Source organism: Balaenoptera acutorostrata, chromosome 12, assembly GCF_949987535.1.
Source record: "Balaenoptera acutorostrata chromosome 12, mBalAcu1.1, whole genome shotgun sequence".
Lineage (NCBI taxonomy): Eukaryota > Metazoa > Chordata > Mammalia > Artiodactyla > Balaenopteridae > Balaenoptera > Balaenoptera acutorostrata.
This window is the reverse complement of record NC_080075.1, coordinates 27,938,235-27,951,300: the sequence shown is the minus strand read 5'-3', so window position 1 is coordinate 27,951,300 and position 13,066 is coordinate 27,938,235. Positions and strand designations below refer to the sequence as shown.

Here is a 13,066-nt window from a genome sequence, read left to right as displayed (position 1 = left end):
AGAAGAAAGTGTATTCTACCACTTTTGGGTGGAATGTTCTATAAATATCGATTAAATCTATTTGGACTGTTGTGTCATTTAAAGCTTGTGTTTCTTTGTTTATTTTCTCTCTGGATGATGTCTATTGATGTAAGTGGGGTGTTAAAGTCCCCCACTATTATTGTGTTACTGTTGATTTCCCCTTTTATGACTATTAGCATTTGCCTTATATATTGAGGTGCTTCTATGTTGGGTGCATATATATTTACAATTGTTATATCTTCATTTTTGATTGATCCCTTGATCATTATGTAGTGTCCTTTCTCTTACAACAGTCTTTATTTTAAAGTCTATTTTTTCTGATATGAATATTGCTACTCCATCTTTCTTTTGATTTCCATTTGCATGGAATATCTTTTTTCCATCCCCTCACTTTCTGTCTGTATGTGTCCCTAGGACTGAAATGGGTCTCTTGTAGACAGATTATATACAGGTCTTATTTTTGTATCCATTCAGCCAATCTGTGTCTTTTGGTTGGAGCACTTAATCTATTTACTTTCAAGATAATTATTGATATGTATGTTCCTATTGCTATTTTCTTAATTGTTTTGTGTTTGTTTTTGTGGGTCTTTTTCTTCTCTTGTGTTTCCCACTTAGAGAAGTTCCTTTAGCATTTGTTGGAAAGTTGGTTTTGTGGTGCTGAATTCTCTTAGCTTTTGCTTGTCTGTAAAGCTTTTCATTTCTCTGTTGAAGCTGAGTGAGATCCTTGCTGGGTAGTGTAATCTTGGTTGTAGGATTTTCCCTTTCATCACTTTCAATATATCCTGGCACTCCCTTCTATCCTACAGAGTTTCTGCTGAAAAATCAGCTGATAACCTTATGGGAATTCTCTTTTATATTATTTGTTGCTTTTCCCTTGCTGTTTTTAATATTTTTTCCCTTGAATTTATGTTTTTTAGTTTGATTAATATGTGTCTCAGTGTGTTTCATCTTGGGTTTATGCTGTATGGGACTCTCTGTGGTTCCTGGACCTGTGTGGCTATTTCCTTTCCCATGTCAGGGAAGTTTTTGACTATAATCTCTTCAAATATTTTCTCAGATCCTATTTCTTTCTCTTCCTCTTCTGGGACCCCTATAATTCGAATGTTGTTGAATTTAATTTGTCCCAGAGGTCTCTGAGACTGTCCTCATTTCTTTTCAGTCTTTTTTCTTTATTCCATTCCATGGCAGTTATTTTCACCATTCTATCTTCCAGTTCACTTATCTGTTCTTCTGCCTCAGTTATTCTGCTATTGATTCCTTCTAGTGTATTTTTCATTTCAGTTACTGTGTTGTTCATCACTGTTTGTTTGTTGTTTAGTTCTTGTAGGTCCTTGTTAAACATTTCTTTTATTTTCTCAATTCATGCCTCCATTTCTATTTCTATTTGGATCATCTTTACTATTGTTACTCTGAATTCTTTTTCAGGTATGTTGCCTATTTCCTCTTCATTTATTTGCTCTTGTAGGATTTTACCTTAATCCTTCATCTGTAACATATATTTTGGTCATCTCATTTTTTTGATGGGTGGGGCTGTGTTCCTATCTTGCTGATTGTTTGGCCTGAGGCATCCGCCACTGGAGTTTGCAGGCAGTTGGATGGAGGCAGGTCTTGTTGCCGAGATGAGGACCTCTGAGAGAGCTCACACTGACTAATATTCCTGGGGCCTGAAGATCTCTGTTAGTCCAGTGGTTTGGACTCGGCGCTCCAACCACAGGTGCTCAGGTCTCCTCTATGATAATTATGTCAATGGTTTGTCTCATACATTGTGGGTTTTTTCCCTCACTTTGTCATTTGCCAAACTCTCTCATGGAGTTTCCTGACATACAGTATTTAACAAATATATATATACCTGTATCTATATCTAAGTTTATACTCAAACCAGCCATCTCTTTCATTTTAGTTTTGTCTTGAGTGTTATTTTTTGAAAGCTTTCACTCCTTTCCAATTTATTTGGAATTTATATTCGTTTTAAGATGTGAGAAAGAAACACATTTTTATGATTAGTGCAGAGTTTCACCAGAATATATATCATGGACAATATTTCTGTGGGATGTTACCAGGGGTTAGTCAAAAGAAGGATTCTATGATCAAGTAAATTTGGGAAACACAAAGTTTAAACACAACCATCAGGTTTCTTTACTGCAAAATTATCAGAGTGGAGCCTATTCATTACAATATTATTTGAAATAGCAAAACACTAGGAGCACTCCAAATATAAATCAATATCATGCCAGATAAATAAGTTATGTTTTTTCTATACAACGTAATACTATGCAGCTGTAAAGAAAACAATGAGACTATTTGCTCAATACTAAGGGGAAAGGATATCTGAGTTAAACTGTAAGTGGAAAAAATAAGAATACAGTATGTTATATATGACACTTTGTGTAAAGAAAGGAGACAATTAGAATATATAGTCAAACCCTTTTAGATAAGCTGAAAGGAACTTTGGAAAGCTCACAAGAAACTAAGAACAAAACAGATGGAGAGATATACCATGTTCTTGGATTGGAAGAATCAATATTGTAAAAATGACTATACTACCCAAAGCAATCTACAGATTCAATGCAATCCCTATCAAATTACCAATGGCATTTTTTTAAAGAACTAGAACAAAAAAATCTTAAAATTTGTATGGAGACACAAAAGACCCCGAATAGCAAAAGCAGTCTTCAGGGAAACAAACAGAGCTGGAGGAATCAGACTCCCTGACTTCAGACTATACTACAAAGATACAGTAATCAAGACAATACAGTACTGGCACAAAAAAGAGAAGTATAGATCAATGGAATAGGATAGAAAGCCCATAGATAAACCCACGCACCTATGGTCAACTAAACTATGACAAAGGAGGCAAGGATATACAATGGAGAAAAGACAGTCTCTTCAAAAAGTGGTGCTGGGAAAACTGGACAGCTACATGTAAAAGAATGAAATTAGAATACTCCCTAACACCATACACAAAAATAAACTCAAAATGGATTCAAGACCTAAATGTAAGACTGGACACTATAAAACTCTTAGAGGAAAACATAGGCAGAACACTCTTTGACATAAATCACAGCAAGATCCTTTTTGATCCACCTCCTAGAGTAATGGAAATAAAAACAAAAATAAACAAATGGGACCTAATGAAACTTAAAAGCTTTTGCACAGCAAAGGAAACTACAAACAAGACGAAAAGACAACCCTCAGAATGGGAGAAAATATTTGAAAATGAATCAATGGACAAAGGATTCATCTCCAAAATATATAAACATCTTCATGCAGCTCAATATTAAAAAAAACAAATAACCCAATCAAAAAATGGGCAGAAGACCTAAATAGAGATTTCTCCAAAGAAGACATATAGTTGGCCAAGAAGCACATGAAAAGCTGCTCAACATCACTAATTATTAGAGAAATGCAAATCAAAATTACAATGAGGTATCACCTCACACCAGTTAGGATTGGCATCATCAGAAAATCTACAAACAAGAAATGCTGGAGAGGGTGTGGAGAAAAGGGAACCCTCTTGCACTGTTGGTGGGAATGTAAAATGATACAGCCACTATGGAGAACAGTATGGAGGTTCCTCTAAAAAGTAAAAATAGAATTACCATATGACCCAGCAATCCCACTACTGGGCATATAACCAGAGAACACCATAATTCAAAAAGACACATGCACCCCAATGTTCATTGCAGCACTATTTACAATAGCCAGGTCATGGAAGCAACCTAAATGCCCATTGACAGAGGAATGGATAAAGAAGATGTGGTACATATATACAATGGAATATTACTCAGCTGTAAAAAGGAATGAAATTGGGTCATTTGTAGAGACGTGGATGGATGTAGAGGCTGTCATATAGAGTGAAGAAAGTCAGAAAGAGGAAAACAAATGTAGTATATTAATGCATATATGTGGAACCTAGAAAAATGGTACAGATGAACCGGTTGGCAGGGCAGAAATAGAGACACAGATGTAGAGAACAAACATATGGACACCAAGGGGAGAAAGTGGCAGGGTAAAGGTGGTGCTGTGATGAATTGGGAGATTGGGATTGACATATATACACTAATATGTATAAAATGTATAACTAATAAGAACCTGCTGTATAAAAAAATAAATTAATTAAAATTTAAAAATTCAAAAGAAACTAAGAACAGTGGTTAGAGGGAGAAATCTTTTTTCTGATTACTTTTTACACTTACTGGTTTTTAAACCACATGAATATATTACATAAAAAAGTAAATTTAAAAATTTAAAAATGGAAAGCCTCTTAGAGGCTTCAGTACACTAATGCAATTTTGACTCTCTAAGTTGTGGGTAGCTGTGAGTTATGTGGTTACCCACAATCATTACTTATAAAGTCATTCAAGTTACAAAATCCTACAGAATTTGGGGTTCTCAGGTTTCCAAAAAAAATTTATGGAAAAATCATTTCAGAATTCACATGTTATCTGTAGCGTATACTATATACAAAACTTTATATTCTTGGGTTTCTGTGTGTGTGTATGCATGTGTCTGTGTGTGTGTGTGTGTTTGTATGTGTGTGTGATTTCTATTCTGTTTTTTATTGATCAATTCTATCCTCAGTACTGAGTATTTTCATATCTGAAAGAGCAAGTCACTTCTTATATTTCTTTTTTATTTTGCTGATATCGAAATTAATTCTTCTCTTTCAACATTTTCTTGAACTATTTTAATCCATTTATTCTTTCAGATGATTTGCTTTATCAGCCATCTAAACATACTTGTTGGAATAGTTTGAGAAGAACTGATATCTTCATGGAATTACATAAAGACAGAAGGGCGTTTCCACCTTTTTGGCTATTGTGAATAATGCTGCTATGAACATTGGTGTACAAATTTAAAAAATATGTATATAGAAGGGAGATTGTTTCCTATATACCCTTAGATACTTTCCAGGTTTTGGATCATGTGAAATGTTTCTCAAATATTCTGTTATGGCATTCAGTAAAGTCTAAAATAGCATAATTTTTTTGTTTTTCTTCATATAATGCCTATTTCTTAATTTTCTGGGGTTTTGTTTGTTTCTGTTGTAAAGAAGATGTGTTATTCACTTTATTTTCTCAAGGATTATTGCTGATATAAACTATTTTTTTCTTTAATACATATTACATTTTAACAAATTTATTTTTGACATTTATTGAGAAAATATATACTTCTCTTTGACCAGTTCATTTGATAAAATAAAATAACAATTTCCTGATAACTTACTAACGTTATTGCTGGAAGAAGTCATGCTCAAAAAATAAAACATTGTTATTTTAATATAATTTTGAATTCCTTTGTGTGAATCTCTTATCTATAGTTGGAAATGGAATTGGCCTAAAGGTTTGTTTTTGGAGCTTAGTTTGTCAACTTTTTACATTTAGGTCATACCAAATGTGTATAATAAATTAGCAAGTTCTCCATATGGTTCTGAACTCATTAAGAGCTTATAAGATATTTGAAAGAAATTCTCTGCACAAATTTTGATTCCATTGCCTTTTATAAATGTAACTCTTGAACAGTATTTTCATTCTTCCCCTCTCAAGCTGCATTAATGTGATTTACAGTTTTGTAGAAAATTGTCCATTTAATCTTACATTCAATTACACTTTCAGGCCTGGTTGTGTTTTCTCTTTCGGTAAGGTCAGCTATCTCTGGAAATTTTTTTTTTTTTTTTTTTAAACATCTTTATTGAAGTATAATTGCCTTACAATAGTGTGTTAGCTTCTGCTTTATAACAAAGTGAATCAGTTATACATATACAATATGTTCCCATTTCTCTTCCCTCTTGCATCTCTGGAAATTTAACATGACAACACAAAGGAATCCCAAATTTGGTAGTCCCATCTTTTTCAGGCTTACACTTTCACCTCCAAATTAGGGGTTGCCATATGTATTGCACATAACTTCCCATGGTGGCTACTGCCTCCTCTTTGTCTCTGTCTGTGCAATATCTACCAGAAAGGTAGTGAAATTTCTCGCATTTTTATGGCAACCTCCATAGTTTCTGCATTAATGTAGGCTTTTCCTTCTCCTTCTCCTTCTTTTTTTTTTTTTACTTTATTTACTGTAATTTTTTTTGTCTGAGAGTCAGGGTTAAAGGCTTGTTTTTATGCAACCACTTTTCCCTGAAATACCAATGTACTTTTCATTATCAGTTTAACTGCTTTCCATCAACAGCAGTGACAATACTAGGAGTGATGGGCTATATAAATGTAGTGGGTGTCGGGGAGGAGATTAATCATAGAAGCTAGCATAAACAGTCCTGGAACCACAAATATGCTGACACCCTTTTGGCAAGGCCTGGAGCAGCTTGGTAAAGGATCCATACTTGTTTTTCATTTGTGAAATAATCAAGAATGTGGAAAATTGGGGAAGTAAACTGCAGGTACTTTTTCTAATATTCTTTTTTCCTTCTTATTCTCCACCAATTAGTCAATTTTTAATTTTCATTATTATTAATGAAACTAAAGGATATGTATAAATGTAAATATTTCAGCTAAGATGGTGGGACATGACATACAAAAGACAAAATGCTATAAATAAAGATAGTCTTCTGTTTCAATTGGTACTAATAAAGAATTATATTAGAGGACCTCCCTGGTGGTGCAGTGGTTTAGAATACACCTGCCAGACGTAGCGAATGGACTTTAGGACACAGGGAGGGGGAAGGGTAAGCTGGGACGAAGTGAGAGAGTGGCAGTGACATATATACACTATCAAATGTAAAATAGATAGCTAGTGGGAAGCAGCTGCATAGCATAGGGATATCAGCTCAGTGCTTTGTGACCACCTAGAGGAGTGGGATAGGGAAGATGAGAGGGAGACACAAGAGGGAGGGGATATGGAGATATATGTATATGTATAGCTGATTCACTTTGCTATACAGCAGAAACTAACACAACATTGTAAAGCAATTATACTCCAATAAAGATGCTTAAAAAAAAAAAAGAATCTGCCTGCCAATGTAGGGGACACGGGTTGGAGCCCTAGTCTTGGAAGATCCCACATGCCACAGAGCAACTAAGCCCCTGTGCCACAACTACTGAGCCTGTGCTCTAGAGCCCGTGAGCCACAACTACTGAGCTTGCATGTCACAACTACTGAAGCCCATGCACCTAGAGCCCATGCTCTGCAACAAGAGAAGCTACCACAATGAGAAGCCCGTGCACTGCAATGAAGAGTAACCCCCACTCGCCACAACTAGAGAAAGCCCGAGGGCAGCAACGAAGACCCAATGCAGCCAAAAATAAATAAATAAAATGAATAAATTTATACAAAATAAAAGAATTACATTAGAGTTAATATATCCACATTCATGTACACTTCCACAAAATCTCCAGGTAATTATAGTCATGAGTGATGCTGTTTTCTGACATAGTTTCCTTTCCCAGGACTATTGGTAATATTTGGAATTCAGATAAGCACATCTTACTTCATGCTAAAACTTTACCACAAAGTTATGTACAAAGAAGTTTAATTAACAGAAAATGACATATGACCAATATTAATAAATGATTCAGGGAAGCTGAAATTCCCCAGGCTGCCTAAATCTCATTCTTTGGGATGTAGTTCTCATTTTTCATCCCTATTACAGACATTTTCTTGGCCATATTGGTGAGCCCTCTGATAAAGAAATATTGGCTCATTCATCTTCCTTGTCCTCAGGGGTATTACCCCATAACCTTCCAGGGCCATGGCAACTTGACAGCTTGCATAGCATCCTCAAGAGTGGGCTTGGATCCAAATAATTTTGAAAGCTACTGAATTTGCATTTTGCAAAGCCAAATATTTCTTCTTTATACTTTAATTTTTCTTTTACTGTGCTTTTTTTCTCCATTGGGAAGAGTTACTTTTGGTTACCTGTGAAATTTTTCTTCCTCACCAGTCAATCACTCTACCATTATAGGACTTCCTAGGTAGTGTCACAGTTTCACGAGAGCAGTCACAGTTGCCAAGTTGCTAAAATTATGGCAGGACTCAATCACAAGCTATGACAATACTATATTAATAATGAACTCAAGTCTCCAGTTTCATGAATGTTATAATGTTAGAATAACATTCCATAACTGCAGATTGTAGACATAAACAGTGGATGGCAGAAGACATTGAACCTGTCCCTGCATGAATCTAGGGATGTAGCTAGAAGCAGCCTGCTTATGAAGTTTGCTGTTTTATCTTACTAGTCAGCTAAGGGAAATCACTGGAGTAATCAATTTTCAAAGAAGGAGATTAGTTAAAAAAACTATTATTTACATATGCACACACACATATATATTCACATCAAATTGTAGAAACATGTTTAATGACATAATAAATTCTTTATGATACGGTAAATGGCGGATTATAAGATGTAAATACAAATGACTCAAACTATGAAAAAAATTCAACCCCATTCCTAATAAGAGAAATGCATTTTCAACTTCAGTGGGCAAAAATCTAAAATCTTGACAATACAGTCTGGTGGCAAGGCTGTGGAGAAACAGAGACTTTCACACATTTGTGGTGGAAATGTAAATTAGTATGGAGGGCAAATATAAAAATTTGACTCAGCAATTCCATTTTTGGGATTTTTATGCTCCACATAGCCTTACATGATAAATGTAAAGGTTATTCGTGACAGCACTCCAATAGCAAAAGGCTGGAGACAATCCCAAGTCCACTAAAAGTGACTGGTTAAATAATATTGTACATTTATAACATGGAGTACTGTGTAGCTGAAAAAAAGAATAGAGAAGCTCTTCATGAACTGATATGAAAAGGTCTCTAAGACGTATTAAGTTAAATAAACAACAGGGTACAGAACGATGTGCATAATAAGCTACATTTTGTGTTACAAAAATGGAAACAATCTATATTTGTGTTGACCTGTAGGTACACAAGACACTTCAAAAGAAACTAAGAACAATATTTCCCTGGATGGGAATTCATCAAAATGTTAGAGCCTTTGTAAATGATGGGAATATGGGTGATAAAAGAAATTATAAGAATTTTCATTATACTCCATAATTTATTTATATTTTTAAATGCAAAATGAAGTTTTAAATGATTTTCCAGGAAGATGAACCAAGTCTATCTGTAGCATTTTGTAGCCCAGATGTACGTGCTTATGAATAATAGCAGCAAGGGATGAGTGCTGTGGAGAGTCTATGGGCTTGTTCTCTGGTTAACATTTGTCACATCCTTCCAGGGACAATAATTTGTCCTAACCCCCCTTAGACCAATTGGAAAAATTCCAAATGGGCTGACACATAGGAGTCAGCAAGGCAAAATGCAAGTAAACATGAGAATGAAATGGGGCCTATCCATACTTCGGCTTATTCAGAGATGAGTACTTTGAATGTCACCCCAGGCAGAGCCCACACTTCAGAAGATAATTTCTTATGGAGGGAATTTTGGGGTTATCCCAATGGAAGCAGTATCTTGAGAGCTTGTAAAAGCAAAAACCTTTGGATAGCATTTAATTTTAAGTTAAATAAAAATGAAACATAAATTCCAGAAAAAGTGCATAAGTCAAACTACTTGGTATTATGAGTAAATTTTAAGCAAACATTCATGCTACTACCATTGTGCTGGAGAAATATAATGCCATGTCCTCAGAAGCAACTCCTAGTGTTCCTTCTTGATCACATCCCTTTCTCTCCCTTGAAAGATAATCACAGTCTTCACTTTCATGGTGACTACTTCTTTGCTTGCAGTTGTAGTATTACCACCTTTCATTTTGCTTGTTTTAAAACCTTATTTACAAGAGCCATTTATGCTGCATGGAGCTACATTTTGTTCATTCTGTCAACTACGTAATATTCCATTGCATGCTTGTACCACATTTAAAATATCCATCTAACTGAAGATGGACATTTGGAGTATCTCCAGTTTAGGGCTTTAAGAATGATGCTGATATAAACAATATCTAGATGTATGTGGGTTCACAGCATGAGTTTTTCTAGGGTAATTAATTACCCCTGAGTGAAATTGCAGGGTTATGGAGGTATGAATAGTTTCTTCTTTTCTAGATACTACAAAATGTTTTCCAATGTGGTTTTATCAATGTATACTTTTAGCAGTCTACTAAGGTTCTTCACCAAAAGTTTTAAATGCTTAGTTTAGTCAGACTTCTGAACATTTGCTAGTCTAATAGGTGGATAGTAAGATCTCATTATGGTTTTAATTTTCATTTCACTGTTGATGAATGAAGTTGTGTGCCTCTTTATATATTAATTGGTCATTTAATATATAAGGATATCTTTTACCTGTTCTTTTATTGGATTGCCTTTCTTTAAAAGTGCTTAATTTAATCCATGTATTAATAAGAATCTAAATGATAAATGATCAGGGTTAGAGGTTAACCATGTAACCAGAAGGCAAATGCAGCAATCTAAGATTTTCACAAAACATTTTAGTGTAATTATCTGGCATAAATTATTCATCAGATGAATTGGGCCTAAGCATTTGCCCACCTCACTCTCTGCTGCCAGTTTTCTGCCCATGTACCCAGATCAATGAATGATGCTAACAGTAGGTAACATTCACTAGATTCTTTCCAATGTGCATGGCACTGAGCTAAGCAAGTACCTTATTTACTTCTCTCAACACCTCTATATGGACTGTACTATTAGGCTTAGAAGCTTGAATAACTTGACCATTATGACTCAACTAGAGAGAGATGTAGCTGGGAGTTGATCCCTCATTTAACTCTCAAGCCTATGCTCTTACCCTGTCTCAAAATAAAGTTTCCTTATGGTTTCAAATTTGGAATTACTGTGTACTGTGGAAATGGCAATCATTAGTTCTAATAGAAGAGAATATAATAAAGTACTTAGTTTAGAACTGATGAAATTTAAATTCCCTAAAAAATATATCATGATGCATTATGACAGATACTGACAAAAACAAAATAGGTTTGCATAAAGCTTACACTTATGTTTGTATCACAGACAATATGTGAATGGCAAATGTGGACTCTTTCAACTTACTACTGCATCTATAAACATTTTATACATCTTGAAAAGATAAAATCAGGAGCTCTTAATCCAGGCCCATTTTTTTTAGGCTAAAATCATGAAATAAACAATAATGGCAAACCTAACCCTGCATCCAGTAGCAGTTACCCAAAATTCTTTAAAGGTAACTTGAAAGGACAGTCCAAAACGTTGAGTCTCAAAGGGACTTTCTAATCATTAGTAAGCATAAAATAGCAAAATGTTTAAAAGTAAAACACTAAACACTACTGTTTATTGCATGAGATCCCAGAGATCTATGAGAAAATAAACCTTTATTTCCAAGTTAAAATTTGAATTTGTTGGAAGATAAAAGAACTGTGCTTATTTGAAGCAAAAAGTTGCAGAAAGGTGATTAGACTTTGAAAAGATCACAAGAACTAAGAACTGAGCTAAGGTCCCTGACGTTGATGGCAGTTTCTGAAGCAGTTTATATAATGAGCTTTAATTCAGAGGGTTTTTTTTCCCCCTTTTGAGGGAAGCTTCTGGCTTGAACATGTTCATGGGTCCTGTACAGCTTGTAAAGCTATATTCTTTCTCCCGCTGTGACTCTGCTCAGGCTTGTAGTTTCATTTGAAAGAAAAATGCTCAATATGTCCTAGGCTAAGCATTAATCCTCCCACTGACTGATCAATTAAATCCCGCTGTCTGTGTCTGGAAGGCAAAGTCTGAGCTTTATGTATTGCTTTCTGGCAAGCCACATTTCCATGCTCCATGGAACAGATGCAGTAGTGTAACTCTGTGTGCAACAGGCTTTTGGACCCTCAAATCTAGAGGACCAACAGGTACAGTATCTCATTTTACCATGTAATAAGTTCAAAGGTCTATAATGATTATATTATACTGTCTAATGAATTTAGTTCAACAACAGTATCTTATCTTTCGTATGGCATTTAATAGCTTACAAGGTGAGAATACATTAACTTATTTGCTCTTCAAAACAGTTTTTTATGTGAGGCAGTGCTTTATCATGTTCCATTTAACAACGAGGAGAGACTGCGCTCTTGCCCAGGGTCACATAGCTAGAAACTGGCAATCTTGTAATTAAAACCCAGATCTTCTGATTCTAACACCCAGTGGTCTTTTACAATTCACTTAATAAACCCAAGATTGGAAAATTACAGAAGACTTTCAAAAGGAGCCATATTATCAATGTGCTTTGAATCCAGAAAACTGATGATAATATAAATGTCACATTGCTGCTCACTTGAATAGAACAAAACAAAGAATAAGCCATTATAATGTTGCCTCTAAGATAAGAAATCTTGGAAAAATGTGCCAAGATAGCTTTAAAAAACCCTAAATGTGATCGGTCAGGCCGCTGGAAGAGAAGCAGGCCTGTCCTGTGGGGGACCTGTAACTCATAAGGTCTCAATGTTCTGGCCTTGCCTTCCCATTCATTTCACAGGTGTAAGTATTTTTCCAGCTGCAAAATCCTAGAAAGTAGGTGTTTTGGTTTAGTTTTCCCCAGAGACACAACCTGAGATAAAGATTCAAGTGCAAATGACTTATTTGGAAGGAGAAACACCAGTAGGGAGTGGGGCTAACAAAGGGTGTGTCATTGAGCCAGCTGCTACCAGGGTGACTGGAGCTTAATCCCAAGAGGAAATCCTGAACACAGTAAAACACACACACCTCAGAGACCTCCCACCTGAAGGGGGAGGGAGCTGGGGTGTTCATATGCCAACTCCCATCAGTTTGTTTGTTTGTTTTTTTTGGTTGAGTTGGGTCTTTGTTGTTGTGTGCAGGCTCTCTCTAGTTGCGGTGAGGGGAGGCTACTCTTCACTGCGGTGCGCGGGCTTCTCATTGCGGTGGCATCACTTGTTGCGGAGCACGGGCTCTAGGCGTGTGGGCTTCAATAGTTGTGGCTCGCAGGCTTTAGAGCACAGGCTCAGTAGTTGTGGTGCACTGGCTTAGTTGCTCCACGGCATGTGAGACCTTCCCAGACCAGGGCTCTAACCCCTGTCCCCTGCATTGGCAGGCGGATTCTTAACCACTGCACCACCAGGGAAGTTCCCCCATCAGTTGTTTTTGAGAGCTGCTGGGAG

At 35.8% G+C, this 13,066-nt stretch overlaps 1 protein-coding gene across 1 annotated transcript in view; it reads right to left on the bottom strand.

Annotated features, from left to right (window-relative positions):
* Positions 1 to 13,066, bottom strand: part of TACR1 (tachykinin receptor 1) — a 317,613-nt gene that overhangs the window by 92,808 nt on the left and 211,739 nt on the right. The window lies entirely within an intron of this gene.